Raw genomic sequence first — 21,329 nt, forward strand, 5'->3', positions numbered from 1 at the left:
TATATCTGCAAGTTCGACAGTTGCTGATGAGTGCTCAAATGTGGACTTATTAGTGTGTGGATGAACGGGAATAACTGTTCTACTACTACTTTAGGGGCCCTCAGGCTTGAGCAGTGGATGTGTTTCTTCAAGTTTGGCCTGACTCGGACTCATGCCTTCCCCCTTTATCTACTCTAGGGAAGTAGTGAACAAATTTCAATTACAAGAATTGCTCAGTGACTCCTGTAGAGCCCTAGTAGCCTCAGAGCAAATGATTTTTGTACCTTCTAACTCTCTCGGTAGATATGTCTCATATTCTTCCATTAAGGACAAATCAACTCAAACTACCGAATTCCATGTTGTTCCACTAACTTCCGCACCTCTCACTTAACTGCTGGGAGATGCCCAATTCCTCCCAATAAGGGGATTTTCAAAGGTATCAACGATTCTATCCTTAATCAAGTGAAAAAGGACCATGGCCTTATATCAGAAGCAGCGGTTTGTTTATTGCTCAGGGTGCCGTTCTAGAGGAATTTTCAGTACCCTGTATCAGAAGCAGTGGTTTGTTTATTGCTCAGGGTGCTGCTCTAGAGGAATTTTCAGTACCTGTACCCCTGTAGACATCAAAGTTTCTCTGCTTTCTTAGATATGATAGATATGATATCGTTCCAGAGTTTTTGCAGTGTCTGCTTTCAAAGGTGTTATCAGTTCCATTGCTTTCCTCTCTGGAATTTATTGCAGTTCATGTGCAATTTTATGTTTAGATCTGGCTGATGAGTTCCAGCACCATGGTGTTGAGGTCAGTTTGAGATTTTTTGCAAGCCTCTACAGGCTGTTAGAATATCAATTTTTCTCTGAGAATGATTTAGCTGTTTTTCCAGAACTCTAAATTTTTCTTTGGTGGGAAGAAGATCCTTTTTTGAGGGTAACTAAAACTCCCAATGAGTTGTGAAATTGTAACATTTAACAATGAAACACATCTTGTATTTAGCCCAGATGGCATCATGAAAGAAAATTTTTACAAAATAAATCAATAAAGGATAGGCTGTTATAAAGGTAATGCTATTTAATATCATTTTGCCTTAAACAAAATTAGAATGATGTTAATCCTCCCTCATTTTTTTTTTTGTTTTTCCAAGAATTGTTTTTTTCTAATTCCCCCCCATTTTAAACTCTTTATTTTTAGTTAAAGAATTTTTTTTATGTACTCTTTCCCCCATTCTTTTCTGCCCTGTTAGGGTAAGGTCTGGTTAAACAAATCATTTATAACTAACTACTTAAGGTTAAGCCTCGAAGAGGTAAAGTTATCCGTTTTTGTGATTTTAGAAAATACAGGATGTCTTTGTCAAAGGTTAAGCCTGGAATAGGCAAAGTTAACCTTTTGTTTTGTGGTTTTAGAAAACCAAAGTGTCATTGTCAAAGTTAAGCCTGAAAGAGTCAAAGTTAGCCTTTCATTTTTTGGTTGTAGAAACCCAGAACATCTTTGTCAAAGGTGAAGCCCGGATGAGACAAGGCTAACCTTTTGTTTTGTGGCTTTAGAAAACCTAGAATGTCTTTGTCAAAGGTTAAGCCTGGAAGAGGCACAATTAACCTTTTGCTTTGTGGTTTTAGAAACCTAGAACGTCTTTGTCAGAGAACACAAGGTTCTTTGTAATGTATTTGATTAGGTTAGTGCATGAGAACTAGCTCCATACCTTTTACTTTTATTGAAGGTAAACATTCGTAATGTGAGAGCTGTTGCAACTTCATTTAGTTTTATGACAATTTGTTGCTTGAGGATGAGATTAATGCTGTGCAGTACGAGTGCAATTTGGTTTTTGTTGCTTTCTACCATAAAGCCCTTAGTCCACTACTAGTAGCAGGTAGACTCTTCCTGAACCAAAGAAAGAGCAATCTTTTAGGCTGTGCTTTAAATCCTGGGTTTTAATATTTTGGGGAGCATGAGGGTACATATATTGTATAGGAATGAACCTGTATATCATAAAGGTATTTATTTTTAGTGACTGTCATTTTAAGGGGCCTTTGGCCTCATGCCATCTGTGTTTCTTTCTGGCTGAATTGAAGTGGTTTTTTTCTGCAGGGCTGCTCTTCGCTGCACACGTATGAGAGCCTTGCCCCCTGAATGGAATCCAACTTATGGCGCCAGTAAGATCCAGAAAGGATTTCAGATCAGGTATGTATGTTATGGGTTTCATGCAGGAAACCTTTACCTTGATTGGCTGAGCAGATTTTTTGTAGCCATGCTACCCACCATCCTCTTCTCAATGTGGGAATCGGCTATCTTTAACAATAGGTAATATTCATCCCAAATTATATAAAATTTCATAAAATTTATTTGGATGCTTACCTACTGTTAGACCCCACCCAGCCTCCCTACAACTTAACAGTCTGTCAAGGAGAATTCTGATGAGCTAAAACATTTGAAACTCACCTGGTGGAGAACAGGTGTACTAGACAGTCATCTGGGCAGCCATTCGATCTTTTATTTGAATGCAGACTTATATACCAGTGTGGAGGTAAAAGCTTTCTTTAACAGTAGGTAAGTATCCAAATAATAATTTTATTATGAAAACTTATATTGTCTTAAAATGTTTTAAGTTAATGAATCAATAACTCAACAAACTTCCTAAAGAGTTCTGTTTCAGCTTAGGAACTAAATTCAGAAGCAATTTTAGAACAACTAATGCTAAAGTGTCTTGAAGTATGAACATATTTTTGTGGTTAGGGTACACCTGTGTTTTAGTGTAAAAATGCAGTTCCCATTTAATTTCTCTGGTATGATCAAATCAGGATTAAGTTATTTTTATATAGTAAACTTAAAAATTGGAATACTGGAAATTTACATTGTAATACCAAATTGTATAGTTTTTGTTTCATGGACTCCTGTATTTCAGCTTTATACTCAGTTCTCACTGTCTTTTAACCATATTAGTAGGCCTGTGTTACAAGAAAGCAAGAGCAAACTCTAATGGCACCAAAATATCATGAAATTTTAATGTCAAGTAACTCGACCATGTAGCTATCACTATCTAGTACAGTATCTTGAATTTTGGGACAATCAAACATAGAAATGTCCCATTTCAGTAAGTCTGTGGTAATCTGAAGTAGTGATACTCTTTTCATAGTGATACTCTTTTCAGTGTTGTTAGCCACAGAAACGAGGCTTGGGGGACTTCGAAATCAATATTAATAGATACTGTGTTGTATCTGGCCCTAGAAACCCTTACCTCATTCTTTCTGGATTTTCTTTCTTAGTGAACTTCAAGAGACAGAACTGCATAATTGCATACTTTTTGTACTATTTGAGCCACTGTGCTCAGTCTTCGGTAGGCAGAAGCAGTTTTGATTAATTACACACTTGGCAGCAGGCAATTTGCATGCCTTGGGCTATAATGATGACCACACACACACACACACACACTCTCTCTCTCTCTCTCTCTCTCTCTCTCTCTCTCTCTCTCTCTCTCTCTCTCTCTCTCTCTCTCAAGCTCTTTTGTACACTACATGCTTTATGGAAATCCTCCTATGCACACTGTACACTAGGTTTATTTGCAGTTTCATTCAAAATTTTCACTCGTAGTAAATTTATTATTGACATTTGTATCTGTTCAATTGGCCCATGATCACAGATTGTAAGAACTTTGGTTGTTGGAGCACAAAATTATGGTAAGTCTGTGTGTAAAGGTTTCTGGATTTGTAATCAAACATCTAAGGGAGTTTTCAATTTTCTCTCCTAAATTTTGAGCAGTTCATGTTTTGTGCCTCAATTAAGTTTGAGTTTCACCTTAATTTTTGAAAAGGGAGGCTTGGTGTAATTTTTTCTAAATAACATGTAAGAAAAATGCTATTTTCATATATTTGGATATTGTTTTCTGATTTTGTGATTTCATACAGGATTTTCTTCCATGCCTTGTTACAGAGATCAATTCTTCATTAATCTTGCAGATAAGTGAGAAACATTAAGCAAAAGACATGCAGTTAAGATAATGTATTGTTAGACATGGTAACATTTGTATAAATGACATTGTAGTTTATAGAATTGTTTCTTTTGAGCTATGTGGATAAATTTACATGTAAAAATTTGTGAATATGACTATTTGATTGGTCATCAGAAATTTGTATATCTAAGACCGATTAATTTTCGCTATTGGTAAGCAATGTAATTACTTCATATATATAGCTGTAAAAATGTTCAATATGAATGACTTCACATTATTAATGTGTAAAAAATTAGTCACTTAAGGGAAATGTTTATCCTGATTTGTCACATTTTACTTAAGTTCATTAGATTTTTCACCAAATTACTGTTTCCCGGTTAAGTTCATGTACATTAAGTGATGTAATTTGGGAAATCTTAACATAGAGTATCATACTAGATTATAAAATATATATAGTAATTTGTGCTGATGATGGTTTTTTCGTATGGTAGTTTACATCAAACTGTTTCTCAGGATTATTGATATGTACTCCAAACTGTGTTTCTCAGGACTATTGATATGTACTGAGTATGATTTATATTCCACAAGATGTCATTAAAACTTATAAATTAGAAGTATCCAAACATTGAAAAGTATAGAAGTTATCCTGTTGCTCAAGTAGATGACAATACTTATAATTATATTCCGGACACATTATCCCTTCGAAAGGGGCCACGAGCATGGGGCTTAAACACCTTTTTGTCTTAGATAAACTTCCATTCATGTAAGGTCACTCAAAAAGTATTGGAACATACTTCAAAACTTTTCGGACAACAGCTTATAATAGTAACATCTGGTGCTATTTGGCAACTCCATCATACAGGCATGACACTACTGGTGCATCAGAGAAATTACCTCCTGTTTCCCTTAAACCGATTTATTTCTGATATTGCTGTAATATGTTCCTTAGTTAAAGACTGTTGCTATAATACTTCAAAGGTCATCACTGTTTTTATGTTTTAATATTTTCATCTCCAAAGGCCATCACTGTCTAAAGTTTTATCTTCATATTCGTGAATAGACATAGGCCTATGACTATTATGAGTTGAACTATCAGTCTTAGCAACATCAACAATTACAACTTTTGAATACTGTAAAATTTTACAAGAATGGTATTCAAATGACTAATCTTTTGCATATTGTAAACTAGTGAAACTTAATATTTTTTATTTAGGTTACTGTACATAAAGACTAGATACAAAATATGTATTTTCAGTGTTATAAAATAACAAATATTTGCATATATAATCACCAGAAAGAAGATAAATTAATATATATATATATGCATATATATACTATATTAGTATTGCATAATAAAGAGAATTACCTGCATTAGAAGTAACGTATACCCACCTTTCATCAAATTAAACACACACAAGCACCCTTTCCTGTCAATGACTGCACCCAGTCTCCTTGGCATAGAATCCACGAGGCTGGGTGTTCGAGTCACTCCGGGGTCACCAGTGTAACTTGTTTGTGTTAGTTTGTGATTGTTTTTCGGTAGACAGAAGCTTAATTAGTGAGAGATTGGCTTTGAATTTTATGCCTAAAAGTTCGTAATTTTTTACTGTATTTAGTTAGAAAGTGTCAGTGTGAGAGTTATTTCTTCTTTTGCCTCGAAAGTGCTAATTTGACAGTCGTTAGTTTTAGAGGTTTTGAACCTAGAAAAGGAATGTCAAGTGGTTTTTGGGCCTTTAGGTGTGTGTATGATTGAGATTTTGCCCTTAAAGTGTTTGTTTAGAAAGTAGTTCAAGCTAGAAAAGTGTTTTTGTTTGTAGAAATTAATTCATTTAAGGTTTTTGTATGGAAATTCTGTAAGTTATGTTTTGGCCAAAAAGTTTGTTGGTTTGAGATTTCTATGTATTATGTTTATTGTTATTCTTGGTGAGATTGTTTAGGTCTGTTGGTTTGTTGCCTTAACAGTCTGATAGCTTTGGGATGTTTCCTGGCCCAGAAATATTCATTGGTTAATTTTTGTTCTTACAAAATATTAGTTCAAGAAATTCATTTATTTGCAGAGTAATTTTTGTGAATTTTAAAGTATTTTCCAGAAAGTGTTTGGAAGGTTTGCCTAGGAAGTGTTAGTTGGGTTTAATTTCTTTGTGTCAAGGTTGTCATTTATTCCTTTATTTGCACTAATAAGAATAGAGATATAGTGCTCTTGGAAAATTTGGTACAAAAGGTAATTGAATCATGAAGAATTAGGAGTTAAGTACTATAATTAAGAAAAGTGTACATAGTTACCTTAACAGGAAAAAGCATTGTATTAATTGTGAGTTGAAATAGGCAGGATTGATGATACACAGTAGATAATAGCCATGTTTCAGCACAGTGTAATGTAAAGTTTTGGTGATTCTTTAGTTAAAGTTATTAAGATTTTGAAGAGGGGTCAAGAGTTAGAGAATCTAAACGGTGAACACAAAACAACTTGCTTTAAGTTTGGTATTAGCATTTTACAGGCACATCTCTTAGATTAAAAGTAAACTTTCCAGGAAGTTTTCTCTAAACAATACTTGTAGTGATGATTGTTGCAGTGGTAGTCCTGCCCTGAAAGTCGATATGGGAAGTCAATGTTTTATTTTGTAGCCTTGTTTCTTAGTATCTTGTAGTCTTACGACAAGATACTAAAACTCCTCTTCCAGCCAATTAAAAACCTTTTCTAGTGTGTCATGTTATTTTGTCATTTTCATGCTCTTGCCATCTTGTTCAATTTAAAACAGCAATTTTCCATTGTTGGCAGTCTTTAATCATGTGGCCCTAATCTGACAAGCATAACATACATTATTACTGTTTATAGTCATGTGTTTGGTGAGTAGTATGAAAAACTTCATAGTTTTGTAGTCCTGTTCTGGTGATCAGTTCAAAATTGTAATTTCCATATTATTAGAAAAACTGGAATCTGAGATTTGAGAGAACATCCTAACTTCAAAACACCTGAAGGAATGCTCCAGTCACATGCTGGACATTCTTCCTCAATTACCTGGCAATGGGGTGACTAAGGTTTCTTGTACAGAATCTAAATAGGCGTTGTGGTCCATGTGCACAATGAAGGCTGACGTTGGCCGATCTGCTTCACTGCTTGGGGAGGAGGATATTAGCTTTGCATGTCTCTTGAACTTTTACCGGACTTAATCATTTAACAGTGAATGGTGTTGAGCCATAAGACAATTTGTTAGGCATTTGGGTCACTTGTCTGCTTTTGGAGGGACACTGATTTTGTGTAATTAATTGCTTTTGTTGTAACAAAGACTGGATAACTTGTCATCTTAAATAAAAGTATTCTTGATCAGTTTGTGAATTTCTTGTACAGGATATGTTTTTCTAATACATCTGAGAATATATATGACTGTTCCATACCAAATAAATCTTGTAGACAGTAATCATGTAACAAAAATAATTCTTTGAAAGAATATTAAGGTTAGCTCTGATAGTTCTAAAATTTAATATGTCAATTCCAAAATCATATGCACAAAATCTCAATATACAGGTTTTTCAAGTTGGTCCCTTAGCACAATGTTCCTACTCAGAATAACCCAATCTTCCCTGCTTCTGTCCAAAGCAGGATCTCTCCTATTCTGAATAAAAGGAATAAATAATAACCTATAGTAGCAGAAAAATATTTGTCATAAATATATAAAATGCATAAATATAAACCTACACATTATGTATATACATATAAATATACCTAAAAAAGGGGAGATGGTTTGTCTGATAACACTGCTGGTTGTGCTCTACTGTACATACACACTGCTATTAGTTAAATTCCCAAAATTCCAGATCTCCCATGATTGCACCCCAGACCTACACTGAGGTATCTAAAGGACTGGATCCTTCTTCCCGTGAGAGCTTAAACTAACATCGAATCTGATGAGAGACCACCTGCTGACACATGTTTAGGTGACAGGAAAGAACCCAAGCCTGATTCTTGCCAGGTCAAATTACCCAAAAACATATGACCTCGATGAGAAGACCTCTGCTTCGCTAATAAAAAACATCTATAATGACTAAAAACCCCTTGGAAGCGATCAGCGGCGATAAATGCAGCAAAATATAGGTAAAGTCTCGACTTTGTTTCGGGGATTTTGACTCCTTTTCCAATTGCAGCAGTTTCTGTTGGTAAACAGTTGGTTACTGTTTTGTTTTCTCTGATTCCCCCATGGTTTAGGAACGTTTCTCGTTATCACAAGATTTTCCAGATCAGAATTTAGAACATTTGGTTGAGCCAACAAGTTGCCAAATGAACAGCCTTCCTTTTGAACCAGAGCAGATGGTTTTGTCGGTGGTGATTGAAGAGGAGTTTTTAATTCTCAGTGGAAGCTTAACAGGAGTTAATTCAGTGCAGTCAGATGCTGCTCTTCCGCCATCGAGCGTGGTAGTCTTTGCCCCAGTCTCTCGGGCATATTTTTGGTTGCTAAGACTTATCCTGCCTTTTCTATGATGGGAGGGCAATTGCAATTGCTTGTGCGTCCATTGATTGATGAATCAGATGTCTGATATACAACCAGTGTACAGGTGGTCACACTTTCTTTTTTGAAGAGGTTAACGTATGATTTTCTGGGAATAGAACCTTCATTTGAGCTGTATTTCATTAGGTGGCTTGTGTATGTTCAAGGCTTTAATGCAGTTCATGTAAAAGGAGCTTTTCCTAAGATTTTTCTCTCTTGCCGCCATACATTGGAGAAAGAGAACCATTTCATGATCTAGGCGCTCTTTCCAAATGTGCTTCCCCCATATTTGGAAAGAGACCCTTAGATTACGAAATGGTTCTCTTTCTCCATTATATGACAGCATGAAAGAAAAATATTAGGAAAGGCTCCTTTTGCATGAACTGCATTAAAGCCTTAATCATACACAAGCCAACTAATGTAATACAGCTCAAATGAAGGTTCTATTTCCACAAAATCATATGTTAACCTCTCGTTACAGAAAGCCGTTGACCTCTTAAAAAAAAACTGTGACCACTTGTACATCAGATACCTGATTCATCAATCAACAGACATACTAGTAATTGCCCTCCCATCACAGAAAAGGCGGGATAAGTCTTAGCAACCGAAAAGATGCCCAACAGACGGGTAAAGACTACCTCGCTCGATGGGGTAAGAGCAGTAACTGATTGCACTGAACTAACTCCTGATAAGCTTCCACTGACGGTTAAAAACTCCTCTTTAATCACTGCCAACAAAACCACCTGCTCTGGCTCAATTTAATAAGCAGCAGCAAATTTAAAAAGTATACCCTCCTACACTGCAGGAACTACGATACTGATGAGAAAACACTGAAAGACAATTATAAAATACAAGAAGCACCTTATTTTGAAAACATACATGGGCCCGCCAGAGAGGGAATTATTCCTGTGGAGGGCTGTACTTAAAACCAAACAAAGTGAATGTTCTAAATTCTGACCAGGAATATCTTGTGATAATGAGTGTGTTCCTAAACCATGGGGGAATCGGAAAAAACAAAAAGTAACCAACTGCTTACCAGCAGAAACTCCCGCAACTGGAAAAAAAAGAGTCAAAATCCCTGAAACAATGTTGAGATTACTAACGGCAAGCACCTGCCTACTTAAATGGAAGCTGAGATGATAGCGCATGCCAAGATTCCCTATAGGCAGGCAACAGTTGAGCTGGAGACACGTGGATGTGATAAGAGTCCAATCGGTAGACGTGCAAGCAAGATGCACACAAGTGACAGGCATACTGGCAAGACAATACTGTAGGCACACAGGTGTATGAGTGCAAACTAAACATGCACAGGTAATACATGCGGGTAGGACATGTCTGTGAACATGAGGAAGAGAAGGAAAAAGAAAAATACTGTAGAAATTAAATCAAGTAAGGAAAGAAACTATCACATGAACATTATCTCAGTTATTGAAGCGGCACGTAAAGATGGAACACTAAATAGAATACTAGAGAAGACTGAGGCAACCCAAATTGAGAGTGAGTCAGCAACCTGCGGACATTGCTCTGGGGAAGATGATGAAGGAACTTGCTGTGAAATGTGTGACGCATGGTTTTATCATCAATGTTCATGTATTGAGGTAAGATACACACCCATACTTTGTAGTGCTAACATATTGTACATCTGTAATAATTGCAAAAGGCCTGAACAAAGAACACACAAAAAACTCATTGAAGATGATGAAATAGAAGAAAAACAGAGATATAACAAAGTTCATTCAGAATTTGACTCGGAAAAGTAGTGACGTACTGATCAACATAAAGAAATCCAAAACAAAATTGATAATGTTGATAAAGATGTAAACACCATGACAAACATGGACAAAACTTATGCTGAATCACTAAAGACAAAAAAAATGCTTCTGATCAAATCTACAAACGAAGAGAACACAGCAGCTAATGAAAAGAGAGAAATTATGAGTAAGATAACGGTGCCAATTGAACAGGTTAAAACAACAAGAGATGGACACTTATTTGTAAGATTTCCAGACAAGAAAAACTTAGAAAAAAAGGCAAAAATGGAGATTCAGAATATCAACAGTATATCAGTAAATGAGGGTAAACTTAAACCAAAAATAAAAGTAGTCTATGTCCCAAAGGATGAAGATGACATTGTCAATAACACTGTAAAGAAAAATCCATGGATAGGTAACCTCATATCTGAAAATGATGACCTAGAAATTGTAAAGGAAATAATAGCCAAAAATGACAAATATAAACACTATATCATCAAATGCACACCACAAATACAAAACGCTATCTATGATAGAGGTGATAAATCGTGTACACTGTAAAGCCATTGCAAAGTATACGACTGTCACATGCCCTGCCAATGCTATAAATGTCAAGAATTTGGTCACAGCGTAACAAATTGTGGAAATGACCAAGCTTGCCCTAGATGTGGTGAAAATCACAAATCAAATGAATGTGCTAGCAACATCTTCAAGCATAAAAACTGTAAAGAAAGGTCATCGTGATACTAAACATAAAACATATGATGGCAACAAGTGCAGAGTATATATAAAGAATATGTCTCAGAGGTGATAAATAATATGGATCATGGCTTTGAATAATATTAATCTTCTATGCAATTTAATACAAGAAGAAAGCAAATTTTTAAAAAAGTAAAGACTCGCCTATCCTGCAGGAGCAACGATACTGACGAGAAAACATAAAGACAATTATAAAATATAAGAAGCACCTTATACTGAAAACGTACAAGGGCCTGCCAGAGAGGGAATTATCCCTGTAGAGGGCTGTACATAAAACCAAACAAAGTGAAATTAGTGCAAGCAACAGACATGCAAGCGATAGGCACACAAGCCATAGGTGTGTACACGAGAGGCATGCAAGCCACGGGCATGCATGTGATAGGTACACAAGCCATGTCTGTGCATGTGAGGCATACAAGCCATAGATGCACAAACCATGGGTGTGCACAAGATAGGCATACGGATAAGCGATAGATAAATGCGCAAGTATATAGCATTGCGGCAAAATGCGAAAATTCACACTAGACATATGCTATTGGTTCATCAAAACTGTCAGGCACATTTTGCCCTGGCAGAAAAAAGGGATTTTGACAAAGGAAAAATCTATTTCTGGGGGATGACCTGTGTCAGCCAGTGAAATTGGTTCCATTTAGCACATTTCTAGGTATAAGAATTGCTACATATACCAGAAAAAAAAGCTATCTAGAATGCCGGGGTACCACCCCCAGTTCGCTCATCTAAAATAGATGTCGATATACACTAAGGGTGAGCTATTACCACTACCACAGGCCAGGAGAGCTGAAGACAGTCTAAGATTTCAACTACTGGAGAAGCCAACTGATAAGTACTTATACTAGCCTTAAACCACGAACGATGCTTAGCTACCAGGGACTGAAGTGAAACTGATCAAAGCAAAAGGCAACTTTCCTCGGCAAGACAGTTCAAACTCGCTTAAGTACTACCAGAAGGAAATGAAGCATTACTGCTACCAAGCCGATCCAACATGGTAAAATTAAGATGGAAAAACCGTAGGGAAATTCTTATTATAGTTACCTGAGCAATCCTATAGGAGAGTGAATTCTCGTGCCAGAACTGGCGCCACTAATGCCAGACCTGGTGTCCTACACGACCAAACAGAGGAAGGGGACAATGGGCACATGTCCACACCACTTTCTAACAAGTCCCAGTTCCGTCACTCTAAGCCACGAGGGAGAAGACAGGACGTGCCAAGAACAAGGCAAGAAAAAACGGGAGCGTTAACCCTTCCTCCAATGCAGGAAAACACCCGAACTTACCAAATCTCTCGGGAGAGTACCGCAAAAAAGAAAACACCAATGATAATAAATATAATAATATCCCGCAAAACTTACGCCAAGTGAACATAAAAAATGACTCTATCACACCTAATACCCTGAATTGATGGGAAGCTCATAAATGAGCAACAGATTAAAGAGAAGCAGCAGAGGACCTAGCCAGTTACTAAATGGGGAAGCAGACAAGACATGCATCCCTTGAACTTATAGAGGATAATACTTGTAAGACTTAATTGTTTCTACAACCTCACCAAACAAATATTACAAAAATTTAAGGACAAACGAACAGAACACCGATACAATCTGTCGAACCTCTACAGAAACCAGTGACAGAAGTAGACTGAAAAGCTACAAGTGTTTGTACCTATCAATCCCCTGGTGGGTGGAGTAGATGGATAGAAGACAGATATTCAGAGAAAACCGAGTGTTCTCGTTTTTTTCTTGTTTCAATTTGTCGAACTAATGTTGGCGCAGAAGTAAAAGCTATATAATGGAGAGGTAAGGTTCATTTCAAAAATAGGTATTCTAAGGAACAGAGGAACTTTTAACATACAAAAATCTAAGTGAAACAGCTAGGCATCCTAAATATATACTGAGCTACCCGATAGCCAATATTAAATTGATAAGAAATTTAAGAAACACATGATGTACCTAGAAACACACCATGCTACCTGATAGTTAATACCAAACTGATAAATTTAGGAAAAAACTATTTATCTTTGAAGCAGTATGAACTGACTGTTAACAAACATTACAAGAAATTTAGTCTGAAACAAACTGAGCTAAATGAGAGCTGATTTTTAACTGAAAAATTTAGCTGAAAACTAAGTTTTCTGACACATAATGTTGTACCCATGTTCCATATTAAAACAACAGCTGATTTAACTGACTGAAAAAAAGCAAATATACATTCAGAACCATCCTGAATCACAGTGAACTATCCCTTATACTAAGACTCCAAGAGTTCATATTTTGACATTTCAACAGGCAATGCTGAACTAGACTGAACTCAGTGTTATTAGGTACTGTTAGGACATGGATAAACTAACACTTGCACAATACTAAAGCTTAAGCTTATAAAGGAGAAAAACTTATTACCAATTCATGCATAAATATGACCTGAATCACTTACTGAAAGATAGGACAATACTTTTATATAAGCAAAAGTGCAATCTTTAATTTCCAAAATCTGACTAAAATTTTCCATACACTAAATTCTGACAAACTGAAGCTGGGCCTAGTGTCATGATGATGTAATCTTTTACAGCAGATTCTTCAGGAATTGCAGATTTCCAGTTCAAGAGAAGAGCGTATTCCTTCTGCCGAGAAACCAGGTGGACAGAATCCTCTTCAAGGGAAAATTTTCTGAAAAGATGAGAAGCAAATTACTGTACTTGTATTCTGCAATACTAACTAAGCTTTACTTGCTCACGTGGTTTTAAGAACTTAATCACTACAACAGGCCCCAAGCACCCTATACTGCAGCCCCTATTTCCAAAATGGGTTCAATTAACTTGCACTCTAGGCCAAATGTTGAATTACAAAGTTTTTTTTTTTTCTCAGCTCTTCTTTGTTACCCTGACTCAACACTAGTCAAAGCTTCTTGTAAAGGTTGATCAGCAAAACACTTTTTAATTTTGAATTAATCACTACAGTAATATTATTACTTAGGCCTGACTATAGGCAGTTTAGGAATATTTCAAGAATTTACTAACATCGACAAACAAAAATTATCAAATGTCCCTACCAATTTCTCTCATTTTTGTGGTAAATTCTTCCAGTTACTCTTCTTGTTGGCTCAATCATTTCGAGGTATGAGGTACTGACTACTTTACCTTGCATTCTCTAAAGTTACTTCCTTACTATGTAAGACATATTTGGATAATGCATTAGAACCAAGGGCTACTAAACAGGGTAATGACAGAAAAAAATGAAAATATGTTAGTCCTCCTAAACTTCCGAGATGTAATGACAAATTTTTAGTTATGAAAAATAAGGTTATCAAAAAGCTTGACTCCCTTCATTTTTCTTTGCGATTAGTGATTTCTTCCACAAACTAAGAACTAATGGCAATGATAGTTCGTAAACCATGTTACAATCATCAATTTTCAAGATCTGCTTGATTTTCAGACCCTACGAGTCGACTCTGTCAAACACTTCATATATACTAAACTTTTAAAGTAGTTTGTATTTTTCCTAAGTACACAAAACACAGCATACTTAATAAGAGTATTTCTCAGTGTGAGTTGCAGTCAGTTGCTGAACTTTGTAAAAAGGTAGGCAAATGGCAGTTATGGGGAGCAAGTAGTGGAATATCCTTCAATCACCTGCCACCACCAAACACTATCCCTCAGCTTCAGGGCCTAAGCAGGGTAGTTGCAATGGGGAAATATAAGTTTCTGGCTTGCAAACACAGGAAAAACACAAATTAGATTACTTTAAAAACTCTGTATTTCAACCTATGGAGATACAAGCCACCACCTTTTACATCGGATACTTACTCCTTAGGTGGTCATCTCTGTCCACTAACAGGAAGTTGCAAACACACCAGCAAATGTTGTGATCCCAATCACAAGAGTGAGTAAAATGAGCAATGACTAATGAAACCTCTTATTTGGTCTGGCCAACACTAACAAAAAGTCTCCAACATTTGCCTAAGAGAACAGGTTCTTTTTAAGCAGCACCTTATGGGTCACAATGAGCACAAATTCATCTCAGCTGGGGCCCAATGATATCTCAGTGGGAGGGGATCAAGAAATTCTTGTATCTTTCATCAGGAACCAATGGGTTTCAAGTATTTGCCACAAACTCGTAAACTCTCAAGACCAAGAGAGATCCCAACCCTCCAAGTGCCAGACTAAAAGAGATAAACTACTCAACTTTCCTATACAATTCACTTAGGACAGGGATCACAAAATGACAGTCTGAAGTGTGAACTCCCAGTCCAAAAAAGAGAGAGAGAGAGAGAGAGAGAGAGAGTGTGTGTGTGTGTGTGTGTGTGTGTGTGTGTGTGTGTGTGTGTGTGTGTGTGTGTGTGTGTGTGTGTGTGTGTGTGTGTGTGTGTGTAGTGTGTGTGAGTGTGTGTGTGTGTGTGTGTGTGTGTGTGTGTGTGTGTGTTTTAGAGGCCATTTTGTGGCCATACAGCATGATCACATCCATACAAACCATATGTCACTCACGAACCTCATCTCCACCCACATAGCCTGGGGACTGCACATGCACTAAGTGAGGTTAGTGTTTTTTTTTTTTTTTTACACCATATGTGCTTCAGGTGAAGTAAGGGTGAACAAGTCATGAGCAGTTCTCTTGTCCTAAAAGGGAAGGGCAGACTCGGGAGACCAAGCTACAGGGGAAACCCCAAAAAAGAACAAACAGTAGCTCCCTCTAGAAGGAAAAAGGCACTCACTCAGAGCACCACAGACCCTGTAGGGGGGTAGTACCGTCAGTGCACCTCACGGGGTGCAGTACAGGCATTAACAAAGGTTCTTTACAGCATCCCTTCAGCCCCTAGCTGCAACCCCTCTCATTCTTTTTACTGTATCTCCATTCATATTATCTTTCTTCCATCTTGCTATCCACCCTCTCCTAACCATTATTTCATAATAAAAGTGCTTTGAGGTCTTCCTCCTGTTACACCTTTCAAACCTACCTACTCTCATTTTCCTTTCCAGAGCCGAAAGAAGTTATAGGTGCCAGTGCTTGGCCTTTGGCCTAAATTCTATATTCTCTCCTTCCTTCCTTCCAGAGCACCATAGAAAAAGAAGAAAAGTAGGAGGGTGACACCTGCACTTCTTTGCCTTGTTCACAGTTCATGTCTTACTCTCCTCCAGAGCAGAACTGGCTGAGGGGTGGATAACCATTGTCATCGATGAGGTCACTGCCCTTGTCAATGCCACTTTGGCATCTCCCCTGAGAAGGATGACAGTTATGGGAGCAGACAGTTATTTTCCAAGTTAGCCCAAGTACGTGGTTAAGGAATGCAGAAAACCAAAAGTTCACCAGAATACCAAAAAAGGGCCATATTTAATGAAGGCACTCACCTCAAGGGAGCCCAACATGAAACCACTGGGGTCACTAACCTTCCTTTGCATTCCCTTCCCAGACAGAGAGAACAGTATGCAAAGGAACAATTACAGTACATATGGAGAGGGAAGGAAGGAACAAAAATAAGGTTCAGTGGTTCCACACTTCTTCGTATTACTCCTAAACCTTTCCCAAGAAGCAATCGGAACTCCCTGGAAGAATGAGAACTACGTGCAGGCGCCCATCATAAGAAAAGTGTGTAGGTCTACATGATGCGATATAGGCAAGATAACTAGAAAAATTCCTCACAAAAATCAAGTACAATTTTCAAACTGTACTGCATCATACACACCCTTTTCTATATTGTTCAATCCAAAAATTTCATTCATAGCCTAAACACTAGATCCGTGCAGAGCTCTTCCTTAGAGAAACCCACACGGAAATAAAATTTTCAACTCTGGAAATGCCACATGCTAAATTTCAGCACTATCTACTACTGAGTATAACATATTCTAAACTCATACCAGGCCTGGGAATACTAGGCTACAGTGACTTGAGCATCAATGTCTGTGCCTCAACTTACACTAATTAACACAATTATTCGGCTGAACTGGTTTTTTTATTGTGAGCGAGCATTAAAGTACAGCACTATCCTGTACACACACTTTTGTCCCCTTATGTTACTGGCAAAGGTTCGAAAATCCATGCAAAACAAAGAGCGCCCTTAGCGAGACCATCATAAGACACGTCATAAAGGAGGCAAGCGGCAACCAGTGGAAATGTAGTCTGTTTTTTACGGTAATTGTTTTTGTTTTATTATTTTCATGGAAATTTTACTCAGATATGTTATAATAATAATTTTAGAGCATTATTAGGATAAATATTTTAGGTTGTTTTCACAAAACATGCTTTAATTTGTATGAAAACAGCATTGTGTTCATTAATACTTTACAATCTTACTACTAAATGACAAAACATATAATGATCCATAGTAGGATTTCTTTAAAATGAGGTATGATTCATAGAAATCGTTTGGCTGGTTTTTCTTTTATAAGCGTTTTCATAGTTGGCAAACTTTAAATCGTTTTTATCATTTTTTAAAAACGGCGCTTGGCACCTTATTACACTGCGACCTTATTCCTATTGAACACCACCAAGAGCTAGATGGACAGGCTATTTACAGAAAAGTGTGACCTCAATCTCGTTTCAATATTCAAACAGCATCAATAACTACTTATAGGACTGACCTGACATGATGGACAGCCTATTGCAAGGTTCAGCACGGACTGTGTGGAACGGTTCCGCAAATAAGAAAGTCATTAGGGACCCATATATTCAAGAAGGGATTTGCTAAGGACATCTAGGTATTATTTTACAATAGTTCCAACTCATTCTATAATAATTATATTATTATAGATGCATTTTGCATAAAAAATAATTAAACTTTGTCTCTCAACACTTTTTGGGGAAATTCACTACATCCGAGATATGAATGTTTATATAATCCCCATCTTCGAAAAATTTCTAAGTGTTTTGTTTACTTTAACACAGACACAGTTTGTGCTCTGATGCGAGTTTGTTTTTGTTTAGAACTGCATTGTGGTTCTGATGCGAATTTTTTCCCCTTTAAAATTGCATTGTGGGCAGTTACGTGTTGTCTGGGAGTCACGTGACCTAGTGAAAATTGTTAGGACGAGCATAATTAAATACAGGGCCGGATACAAGGTTTATTGTGAATCCGTTACAACAACTTGCCGCCAAGCACCAGTACACCGCTGCATGACGACACAACCCTGGAACCGAGAACTCAAAAACAAAAGACGTTCACAGCAGGGAATAGAATCAGAATTAACAAAGGATTACCTTTTTTTATCTAAAACTCTACAAAAATCTTACAGGTGTCAGACATTTTTGCTTGTCATTTGGTTCAAGTCTGTCATAGAGTGAGGTTATGTCCAGTCTGTGTTCGTCTTGTAACTTTGATTATTTTCGCTTAATTCATGATTTCTTTGAAAATGAAACACGATGCATTGATTTTTAAAGACAACATGGAGTGTTACCTGCAGCAGTCCAGTTCAGTTTTACAACAATTTTTACTTGAAGCTGCTAAATTATATCCACCTTTAAGTGACACTCAGCCACCATCACCACCTAGGGAATCATTTTCTGATGACGATGACAATGACAATGACACTGTAGATGAGCCACAACCATCTTGTTCTGGATATAACCCATCAAAACGTTTGCGTCCATCCAATTAAGGTAAATTTATAATTGTTTTTAAAATATTGTAACATGATTTACCTTCTGTAACCCCCGTGGCTAGCGCACGCAGCGCAACATTACCTTTTGCCAGTATATATGAGCCTACCAAGAATCTTTATAAATGAAGATAAGGCGCGAAGCGCCGTTCCGCCACCCCCTTGCGGTTAAGGGATGGGATGTTAGCTACATTACACTAGCCTATGTTGCCTGACTATGGCTTGCTAGGTATGCTATGATTTACCTCATTTTATTCATTAATTCAAATGCTGTTTTGTGTCGATGGTGATTTACCCCACCCAAAACCTCCCCATTCCCAAAGGGTCCCCAACCTTGTTGAATGTAGTAGGGGTGTATAGGCTAGTAACTCAAAAACAACTCATTTCCCCGATGAATTACTATCATAACCATTCAGAACACATTAAAACACACATGAAAACACATAATTACTTTAGAAAAATGGAGTTGGAACTGTTGTAAAACTTTACCAAAATCTATTTATTATAAAAGGAACAATTCTTAGCCGGCGGTAAAGGAAACCAATTTTGCCAAAGTTCCCCAATAACACTGAGCATGGGCGATAGCATTCCAGGATGGCCACCAAACAAAAACATAATCAGCTCTGAGGTTAATTACAGTTTAATTGCGGTCGACCGACAAAAAATTACAGTAAATTTGATAAGCAACCAAAGTACTATAGGAAAAGTCAATATTAAAGGAAATAGGATAACCAACGGAGCTAGCCTAGCCTATTGCTCAGTTCTATGGTTAAGGTACGTTTGTGAGATATAATGCAGTTTTTGGCAAATTTCATACAGTTTGTAAACATATTAGTGAACTTACATTCAATAAAGTGACGGGTTTTCGAGTGACATCACATTTAAATAGTAAGCAACGTCTGATTGCGGTATTCATCAACGTCGACTGAACAGAGTGAAGTCACAACTTACAAGTGACGTGACGAAGGTTCCAATACTATCCAATATATCGTTTCTTGTTAGTTTTAAAGTATTTAACAGATAGTATTCATAGACCTGAAGGCACAAGAACTTACCTAAATTATATTTTTGATATTTATCGTGAATTCTATGCCATGGCTTCAAAATTATTATGTATATATATTTTCCTTGGTTACCCAGACTTAACTGCAACCGTCTTCATTGCGGCCAGCCAGAAGGTCACCAAGGCATAACAGAATAAACTGGACATACAATACAGCGACACTGGATTGAATCGAAATTAATATTTACAAATATTCGACAATTCCAACGTTTAAATTTACAAAAACTCAAGAAATCTTCTCAGAATTTTCATGTGGACTTGTAGAAAACGTACTACTTCGATGGGAGACAAACCTACACACACACACACACACACGTCACAACCATTTTCGGAAATATTCGTAAAATATTATTTTTGACTGCTCGGACGAGAAGCGGTGCTTTCAATGTGGTATGACCGTTGGCAATTTTGACAGATATTACATTATGAGTTTTATTTTTAACATGAATATATTACATATATATACAGTCTACTTAATAGTTTCATGACATTACCTAACCTATTTATTTTTTTCCGAAAATTCGGGAACCACATAAATGGACATCTATTGATAAATATAACTATAAAATCAAAAGAAACCGTATATGGTAACTAGAAACTTTCCTGAAATTACGTAAGGGTATTAAATCTTATCAATGTGACAAATTATGAATTAAAGTGATTTTTTATTCCTTTTAAAAGAAGAGATAATTCGTTGCTGTCACAAAAATGTTGAATAAAACTTATTACTGTAAAAACGTTCAGCAGCAAATATTTGAAGACAGGCATCTACAAACTGTAGATGTTGTCAAGACTTGTACAGCCTTGCGTACAAAAATATATATTTTGCTAACTGTATAAAATAAAAATATAAAAGAGGGGAAGCATGTGTAGACCAAAAGCACAGAAGTTTTATGGAACTTTAGTCACATCACCTTGTAAATTCGATTTGAGATATGGAAACAGACTGGAAAGTAAACACAATAACACTGAAATCGCTGCATAGATTTTGAAGTAACCTCGGGTTGAGAGAAATGAGACTTTCCAAATGAGTATTTCATTCCTTTTATGTATAATATTGAAAACATGGTAACTGGCACCATTTGCAAATAACTGATATGTTGCATTATGATTTAAGAGTACTATATGACTGTTATTTGTTCGCTAAGCAAGACTATGTAAGGATAGTCACTGGAAGTTACAAAAATCAGAAATTAGAAAATTATACTTTGGGATGACTGGCAACTATTGTATTAGTGTTTCTATTTTTTCCAAAAGGATAGAATTTTTCCTTTTCATAATTAAGAAATACGTATTATATTACTTTCTTAACCTGTTAATTTTATTACCAGTAATAGAGTATTTTACTAAACCGAAAATCTATGTGGATTTCAGCTACGTATGTTTTGACAACAAAAAAACCAGACGATTCGCTGAATGGGAAGACACGGAATAGTCACATTTTTTTTTATCTACATGATCAGAACAATACACGAGCTACTATTTGATAAAATAATGAAATGGACTGAAATAATGTTTTAATTCATACATACATACAGTTTCAGCAAAATTACGTAATATTTGGTCTGGTCAGTACTTGCATAGGGGGCAAAAAGGAATGTGTGTTAGATTATGGGTTGTTGGGGAGGGGGGGTAACCTTGGCTGGAACAACATCCCCAAAAAGACTAGCTGAAAACCAGAGAGGTCACATTCTGGACAATGCTGCCCTAGGAAGTGCTGTTGGTTTTGGGGGTACAGACATTTCTTGGTAGTTCCGT

General features: G+C 36.7%; 1 long non-coding RNA gene across 1 annotated transcript; it reads right to left on the minus strand.

The window, feature by feature from the left end:
- Positions 1 to 5,156: 5,156 nt before the first annotated feature.
- Positions 5,157 to 19,550, minus strand: LOC136838561 (uncharacterized). The gene is made up of 3 exons (XR_010853034.1): positions 19,353 to 19,550; positions 13,357 to 13,589; positions 5,157 to 7,531 (listed from the first exon to the last, which is right to left on the minus strand). It is a non-coding gene; the product is annotated as an uncharacterized lncRNA (long non-coding RNA).
- Positions 19,551 to 21,329: the final 1,779 nt, after the last annotated feature.

The sequence above is a fragment of the Macrobrachium rosenbergii genome, chromosome 5, assembly GCF_040412425.1.
Source record: "Macrobrachium rosenbergii isolate ZJJX-2024 chromosome 5, ASM4041242v1, whole genome shotgun sequence".
In the NCBI taxonomy this organism is placed as follows: Eukaryota; Metazoa; Arthropoda; class Malacostraca; order Decapoda; family Palaemonidae; genus Macrobrachium; species Macrobrachium rosenbergii.